This window comes from Anoplophora glabripennis, unplaced genomic scaffold (assembly GCF_000390285.2).
Source record: "Anoplophora glabripennis isolate ALB-LARVAE unplaced genomic scaffold, Agla_2.0 scaffold229, whole genome shotgun sequence".
In the NCBI taxonomy this organism is placed as follows: Eukaryota; Metazoa; Arthropoda; class Insecta; order Coleoptera; family Cerambycidae; genus Anoplophora; species Anoplophora glabripennis.
Genome location: NW_019417127.1, coordinates 102,645 through 111,750, shown reverse-complemented (window position 1 = coordinate 111,750; position 9,106 = coordinate 102,645).

Genomic DNA, 9,106 nt, shown 5'->3' with positions numbered 1-9,106 from the left:
ATATCAAACTTTTAAAAAAAAATTGTGATATCATGGCTAATAATAGTCTTAACAATTATTGGTAGCTACCTAACAAAGCGACGAGAAAGACGATTTTCTACTTTTCCAGAAATTAGCCTACGTGCAAAATTACAGTGTTTTGAATTTCAGTTCCTGCAATATTCCATGAACACGAACACAGATTCTTATAAATCAAACATTTTACTTGTGAAATTATAAATATAGGTACTTTCCCATTTTCGTTCAACTTTTAAACATTCAGTTATACCTACTGTGTTCTTGATTAGGTAGAATTTCTATTTGCTAAAATATTAAAAAATAATTTTTTTTGTCGAAAAAAATCCTGCTGTGCGAAATTGCTTTACCGATTAATGATACTTCCTAAAAAAAATCATTTCTAAGGTAATATCTAATATTTGTAATAATTTAATCAAATTTAATTAAAGTTCATAGCTTTATTTTTCATCATATTCAATTTTTCTTTTCCAATTACTACACGGTTATAATATAACATAAACTGAATCTATTTCCGTAATATTTTCATACAGATATGTAACTAGAAGCATGAAGTTTGTATTTCGACTATTATTATGTTAAAATCACAAACGAACTAATGAAAATATTATTCTCTTAATATTTTAATAAACACAGTTCATATTGTTCCAATACATACAAATACAAAATGGACAATACTGAAAGCAATATAGAAAACAAAAGTTAAATTTTTTTTGCTATGTTACATATAACGCTCGTTTAAATTAACGACTTTTTGAAAATATAGCCTAAGAATGAAGCAAGTGAATTGTAGTTTATGTTTCGAATCCTACATTAGGAATCTATTGCACTAAAATTACTTCGACAGAGCAGACAGAGGAGCACATGAACTTGTCGCATGAATCGTAGGTTAAAAATTGAAATTTTCACGCATCTTTCGAATCCAACCACCGAAGCTGTTAACAGACAAACTGCTCTAAACATATCCAGTCATTCAGGCAGCCCGATACTGTTGGCAGAGGAATACCCCAAAAAACGACTCAGTTTCGAATTTTCCAAAAAACGCCAACAATGCTACGAAATTTGAAATGGAAGACGAGACTAATTGTCTTAGATTTCAACTACATACCATGACAGGTCGAAACTACCCCAAAAATAACCCAAATCCAAAAAATCGAAAACTCAGTGCAAATTACCATCGTGATCCCCTCGACACCCGTACTACAAGTTGCAGGAACAAAAAGAGCGTGTCCTGCCTTGGAAACATCAGGTCCAGATTCCTAGTTCCAAGATTGAGCTAGAGAGAGCTGCAATGGAAAGAGATCAACCAACGAGAGATTCCAATCAACGCAGTCCACGATAAATTATTGGAGGAATACGCAGTAACCTAATTCCACATAGTCGCGGATAAATTAGCGAAAACTACTGAGATAAAAATCAACAGAGGGGTTGGAATACACCAAAATGTGTCAAAAAAAAAACAACTAACCCATATCAAATTTGTCCAGATCCTAATAAATTCTTGATATTAGCGTTGATGGAACCCAGTCAACAACGCCCAAATTGGATTGCACTATAACCCAGTCTATACACAACCTTAAAATAAATTTTACAATTTGTCTTCATCAAAATTACAACCAACGACACCGACATATTTCCACGAATAAATTGGAATCTCGTTCAAATCAAAGCACGCTCGTCCACTATCTGTGAGAACCCTAGCCATAGGGGTATACATTCCCAGCAAATCGAGGGTGCCTTGACCTTTCCGGCACCCCAGATTCAATGCTTGACCGACCGCTGGCCACGTGAAAATGAAAGCTCGTACAGATCTGATCGAAGCGAACCTTGACAGGGCGTGAGGCCTTTCTAGTAGAATATTCACATGCAATGCGGTCTGGCTAGGCCATGCTCCCCAATCCGATTCATCTAATTCATGCATTGATTTTCCTTCCATCGTGTGTTATTAATGATTCACTGCCTACTTTCTATTTGTTTCATGTTGTAGAACTGTATCTCAGGGTACATCAAAATCGTTATTCTCCTTTCATAAAAATGAAAAATATGTTTTTTTCCAAATCCAAATTATTAAATTTTTGAAAATACCTAAAGTAGTGAAATACTTCTGTAGTTAAATAATTTAATCTTATTTTTGATGAACCAATGATTCTCTCTGGAAATGAAAAATTTGTCAGTATAGAAATAGGACTCGAGATGCTGTCCTATAGGTACATGCTTAAGTAAATGATAAGGCATATCATCGAATCCCTTAGAATATATTTTATAAGTAGTCTAGGGTTCACAAAAGAAAAATAATTATTGGCTTTCCTAACTGGAAGGGAAAAAACGGATAAAAAAAATAATTACTGAACATGTCTTGCTATTTTTATTCCTAATAATAGGTTTGTTGCATCATTACTGTAGATAAAATATTCTATGTTGAACTATTGAAGACAATTTTGAAAGTACACAGAAACATAAATATCTCAAAATATGATAAACTAATTGCGTTTTTCGAACACTCACAGCGAACTCACAAGCCAAAAAGAGTCAGTTCTAGAACAAGAATACATCATGCAATTTTTGCAGGAGGTTTTAATAATTAAAACCAACTGCAGATGATGTGATTGATATATAATATTTGTCAAGTGAAGAGTTGTTTTCGAATGCAGCCACATATGCAATGCATCCAAACGCAGTTTGACAAATATTTGACAAGTGACCGCACTAACTGGAGTCGGCCTAATGTATAAGATAAAGTTGCCATAGTGGTAGGTATATTTCATTACATTCAACAAAGATTGAGGTTTCATTTATAGCCCAGGAGCCAGCAACCTTTCTCGATGACCAAAAGAGCAAAAGCTGTTTCTAAAAGTAACAATAGTATTCTGTATGGGTTAATAGGAGCCCTAATAGTTTTTGATGCAGTAAAAGTGGCTGAATTGTGTTAGTGGGGCACTGAATCACAGTGCGGAAAGATGACATAGAGTAACAGTGAAAAAGTTTTTTTTTGTAATCGGAATGTCCATTCAAGAAAATTTATTTTAATTATCCTCTAGAGAATATATATTTTTTCTTTTTAAGACAGAATGATTTTCAGGAGCAGCTGATTATTTTTTCTTAAAATGGAGTGTCAATGATAAAAAGCTTGGGAGCTTATATAGTCGATAGGTACTTTTCCGTCAGCTGTCATATACAGACTATTATTATCATATATATAAAAGCAGTCCCATGACTGAAAATACTACAAGCTTAACATTTTTTATAACACGTTTTTATTCCATGAAATTTTATCTAGACCATAATTATGGATTGAACAGTGATGTCACTTCATAATTTCACTGAAATAGTGTACATACAAAAAACCGCTGACAGTCTTCTAGGGTAGGCAATACATGAAAAATTAAGACAAAAAGTCTTAATAAACATAGGGTCGCAAATGCCTCCTTAACGAGATACAGGGCGTCAAAATTTCTGTAAAATTAAACATTGTCTGCAATAATTCCAAAATGTCTGAACATTTCTATTTCAAATTTGCTATGCGTACTTAGCACCTTAAGACCAATGTTTGATGTACTGCTCAAAATTTTATGAGCAGCAGTGTCGTAGAGACGGGGTCAACGTGACCCTTTTTTTAAATATTTTCTACGCCACTGCTAATTTTGTCAAACGGACACTATTTTCGTGTAAAGTGTTCAATTGTCTATTGAATTGGTCTCTTGCAACATTTTGATTAAAGCAACCATTTTTAAGAAAAACATGTTTGTAGAAAATTTGTGAGTCCAATTTTATTTTCATTCATTTTAGTTCCGTATAGTAGGTTTGTGCTATTCAAAATAAAATTAAATATCGGTGGTCACTAATGTCAATAATAAGTGACAAGTGAGTTAACTAAACTAGCTTATAAGCTTCTTTTTGTCATTTTTACGGTTATTTAAATTACTTCAACTACTTCACTATTTTCAATAACAGTATGAATTACGAATATTCATTTGGGATGACAGATATGCATCTATGTTATGGGCTAACGAATTTTGTTTCCCGTGATGCAGTTAGGTGGTACAGAAAAATGTTTCCTGTACGAAGAGCACCATATCGGCAAATGTTTGATAATATCGATAGAAGATTAAGAGAAATGGGTAAATTAAAAGCAACAAAAATTCATTCTGGACGACGCGCGCGACGGCGTTATGCTAGAACTCCGGAACCTGAGGAAATGGTCCTGACAGCAATAGAAAATAATAATGTTAAGTACCCGACAAATTTCTAGAAATTTAAAGATATCACAATCATGTGTTTGGAGAACATTTCGCGAATAACAATTGCACCCTTATCACTTTCAACGTGTTCAACATTTACTACCTCAAGATTACCCACTAAGACTAGAGTGGTCACGATGGCTGCTTGGCAGGCTTGCAGAGAATCCCAATTTTTCCGCGAATATCTTATTTACAGATGAAGCATCGTTTACGATACGAAGAATAATTAACTTGCACAATAATCATTTGTGGAGCGACGAAAATCGTCACGTCATTCGAATAACAAATTTTCAGCATGAGTTTTCAATTAACGTTCATGCTGGAATTATTGGCGACACGCTCATTGGTCCTTTTAGGCTACCAAATAGACTAGATGACCAGACTTACCTTAATTTTTTAGTGAATGATTTGAACAGCTTGTTAAATGAAGTACCACTGGATGTGCGTAGGAGCCTTTGGTTCCATCATGACGGCGCTCCGGCACATTTCGCTCGACAAGTAAGATATTATTTATATATGACATACCCTAGACGGTGAATTGGACGTGGTGGTCCAATCCAGTGGCCCGCCTGTTCACCGGACTTGAATCCTCTGAATGTCCACACTTGGGGACATGTTAAGGAGCTGATTTACGTAACTCCAGTAAATTCGACTGATAAATGATGGCAACGAATTCAACAAGCCTTTCAAACAATACGTAATACTATTGTATAAATAAATTATTACTTATACAATGGTAATACGTCCGGGATTTTTGAAAGAATAAGAAGATCCTTAGCTCGGAGGGTAAAAAGGTGTGACGAATCACAAGGTGGTCACTTCCAGCACCTACTCTGATATTTTACATTATTTCCAGATATGCAATTTTTATTATTACGTTTTCACCCTTAAATTTGTTGTTTATTGTTTACGTTATTTCATTCTGACAAAATTACTTGAAATCTAAATGACTCAAAAACTGTAGCTTTAATCAAAATTTTGCAAGAAACCAATTCGATGGACAATTGAACACTTTACACGAAAATAGTGTCCGTTTGACAAAATTAGCAGTGGCGTAGAAAATATGTTTAAAAAAGGGTCACGTTGACACCGTCTCTACGACACTGCTGCTCATAAAATTTTGAGCAGTACATCAAACATTGATCTTAAGGGAGCTAACTACACAAAGCAAATTTGAAATAGAAATGTTTAGACATTTTGTAATTATTGCAGACAATATTTAATTTTACAGAAACTTTGACACCCTGTATCTCTTTAAGGAGGCATTTGCGACCCTATGTTTATTAGGACTTTTCGTCTTAATTTTACATGTATTACATACCCTAGAAGTCTGTCAGCAGTTTTTTGAATCACCCTATTTATATAGCTTCCACAGCTACAAGCCTACCTATTACTTTAGTAAAACTAATTAATAATCTGCACCGTGCGGTATTTATCGATTTCCACTAAAGCAAAGCATGTGCGGCTCCTATTTGATTTTTGTATTTAATGCACCCAACCATATACCTTTCAAAATTTGAATCATAATTATTAACAACGTTCCTAGAGAAATATAAAAAAACAATATAATGTGTAGAAAATGTCTATTATATGTTTATTTGACCAACAACATATTTTAATTATTTATGTCCTCAAACAATTTTATTATATTGATGGTAAATTTCGTTTTGTTCCGTTTCAAAAGGCCTCCAAAATGCCATGTTGTAGTAGTAAACCAAATATCCCTTTCGCAATTGTAATATGAATGATTAATAGAGGGTGCCTATAATAAATCAAAATTACTTGAATCACACCAAATTCCGCATTGCTGCACTGCACTGCACTGCCAGGCGACTTATCGACAACTGAAATTTTTGACGCAGTAGACGAGAGTAACAGTGCGTAACACCGTTTGCCCGCACGTCAATTTTTTAACTGGGCGTATAGATTTCTACCACCTACAACCTTTAGTTCGACCAGACCTGTATATGGGTATGGCTAAATAAATATGGGAACAAGTTTTTCAAATATTTCAATGTCGAGTTGCTGCGTCAGCAACCAAACCTGGTACATACTGTCATCCTCTTGGTTCTTCAATTGATATCGGAAAGACTATAAGTGCATGTGCATTCCGATATAATGCTTACATAAGCTTCAAAATTCATAGTTTCCAATCAAATGAAATTGCGTATGATTGTTGGAACTGATTCTAATAATCTAGGAACAACCACTATTTTCTTAATTTAAGATGTAGTAGTCAACAGCCCCACAAAAGAAGTTCTGTATCCGAGACGTGAGTTCATAGATTTTGTGTATTTGTTATGCTTAACCCGAACCTAACACCGATTTATCAGGTGGTATTTTAGTAAAACGCTAAAATATCCCCCAAAATAAGATGAAATGGTAGGAACAAAGTAAAGCTTTATAATGAAAGGCAACAATTTGTAAATATTTTGTGAAAACATTTTAAAATAATATTGGAAAGAAATATATGGATATTAAATCCACACCCACCCTACGAGAGCGTTAATTCTACGCCTAAGATTAAATAATAAATGTTAGTGCAAAACAGTGTGAAAAATCAAAGCGTTGTATTTTATATAACAAATATATAAATGTAGATTGATAGACAACATACCAAAAAAAAATACTATAATATTTTTCAAAGGGTTGGAAACCACCTACAGACTATGGTCCCACTACCTCACACATTTTTCTATTCAATATTTTTACCTGAAATTTGTTACCGCGAGTTTTTGTGGTCGCTGATTACGAATCTGAAGTGCGAATCCAAAAATTTGTTATTAAAAGATGACGGATCCAATATGGTGGATGTAAAAATAGGGAAAGCATTCAAAATTTGAAGATTATCGCTGAAACTTATTACTCGGTGGTTTTATATAATTATCATTTAATTGGCACAATCATAAAGCCTTATTGAAAATATTATCTAAATATCGGCAAAATGGGAAGAAAAACATACCGAATGGTTAGCTGAATCGCCAGAAATTAATCCAATAGACTGATTTTTTAAATAATAGAAATAATAGTACATTTTACATCAGATGAATAACTATTCAAAGCTGAAGATGAAATAGGATAAACATAATTCATCCATAATAAATAATCACTGCAATAAAGGAATATGACTCTAGATTATTGCACATCCAAACAGGTAACTATTCTCCTTCTTCCTTACTATTTACCATTTTTATTTGGATTCACATGTATTCATATTGTCACTTAATAGATACTATCTTTCAAATCTTACAACATTAATCTGTTTTAAAATTGGACCTTCTTTTTCTACTTTTGGTGATTTATATTTTATTTATAACTCCGTACCTAATATACAAAAATATAAAATATGTTGTTACGTAAAATAATATACTTACACGACATTCAAGAAAGGGTTATTTAGAACAACACAAATTCTTAACTAGTTATTCCAGAAAAATGGTATATTGTGTAGCTGTAAAATGGTTTGCGTGTTCTCGAAATCTGCGATTATATACAGGTATTCAGATCTGTACTAGCCCCTTTAAGAATAAATCACATGTCGGACTATAGGTTAAAAATTACACTACACATTTTTTTTGAAAAAAACGAAATATTAATTAAGAAAATTCTAACTATCAATTACAAGTTTTTTATTTTGATATTACATTTTATGTTGGGTTTTTTAAACGGTGTTATGAACCAAATTTATGATTTGTTAATATAATATATTTGAACAGATCGTCTTTTAGGGATTGCAATGATGTCTACGATTGGAGCGGTATACCTCTAATTAAAAGGAAAACATGATTTAGGACAGACGAGCAATGACGACTTGGTAGCCGATGAATCTAAAGTCTCTTTCTAATTATCATCTATACCTAAACCTTCCTTACTATTTGAGGTAAGCCGTTCACTGTAATCCTGAAAAATCCTATAGCTCAGTATAGCAGCCATACAACACCCAAGATTCAGTATTATCAAAAAGCAAATTTCTAATTGATTACTACATCTTTCCTATACCTACATATACATACTATTTTTCTCTAATCTCAAAAATACGACTGAATTAAAATTGAATTTTATTAACAAAAAGTACGGAATATATCTAATGCATTTATGTTTTAGTCAGAAGACTTTCAAGATATTTTCAAAAAAAAACATTACAATTACATTTATTTATTTATTTATTTATTTATTTATTTATTTATTTATTTATTTATTTATTTATTTATTTATTTAAGAAGTCCTTGCCTTACAGGTATAAACCCAATTACAAAGCATGATACAAGAAAAAGCACAAATACATCTTACATAAGTAAACAAAACAAGAGAATAGCAATAAAAAAGTAGAATAACAGATTATGATGAAGAAAAAAAAAGAAGAAAATGCCAGAGTTTTCAATGAATCAGTGCTCTGGAAATGGCTGACAGAGTACTGCTAAAAATATCAAAATTTAATTGACTGTTACATACATCACACATTAAATATAACGGATATAATTTTAAAGCGTTCGTTCTCGGTGTAGGTAAATAAAAGACATTAAAATGCCTTTGAATTGTACTGGGTACATACAAATTTAATCAGGACAATCAATAAGATTGTTAATTATCTTATACAATGTGATTAGCATAAAGTATTCTCTGCGATTTTTTAATGAAGAGACGTTAAACCTCCTTAGCAAGTCATCATGTGAAAAACCCTGCTCGGGATAAAAACCAACGTTTTTATATGTCAAATATTTTAAAAACTTCCGCTGTATCCCCTCCAAGTTGTTAGCGTAGACGTCATAGCTCGGAGCCCAAACAACTGCCGCATATTCCAATTTAGATCTAACATAATAATAATAAGCCTTTCAAACAATACGTAATACTAT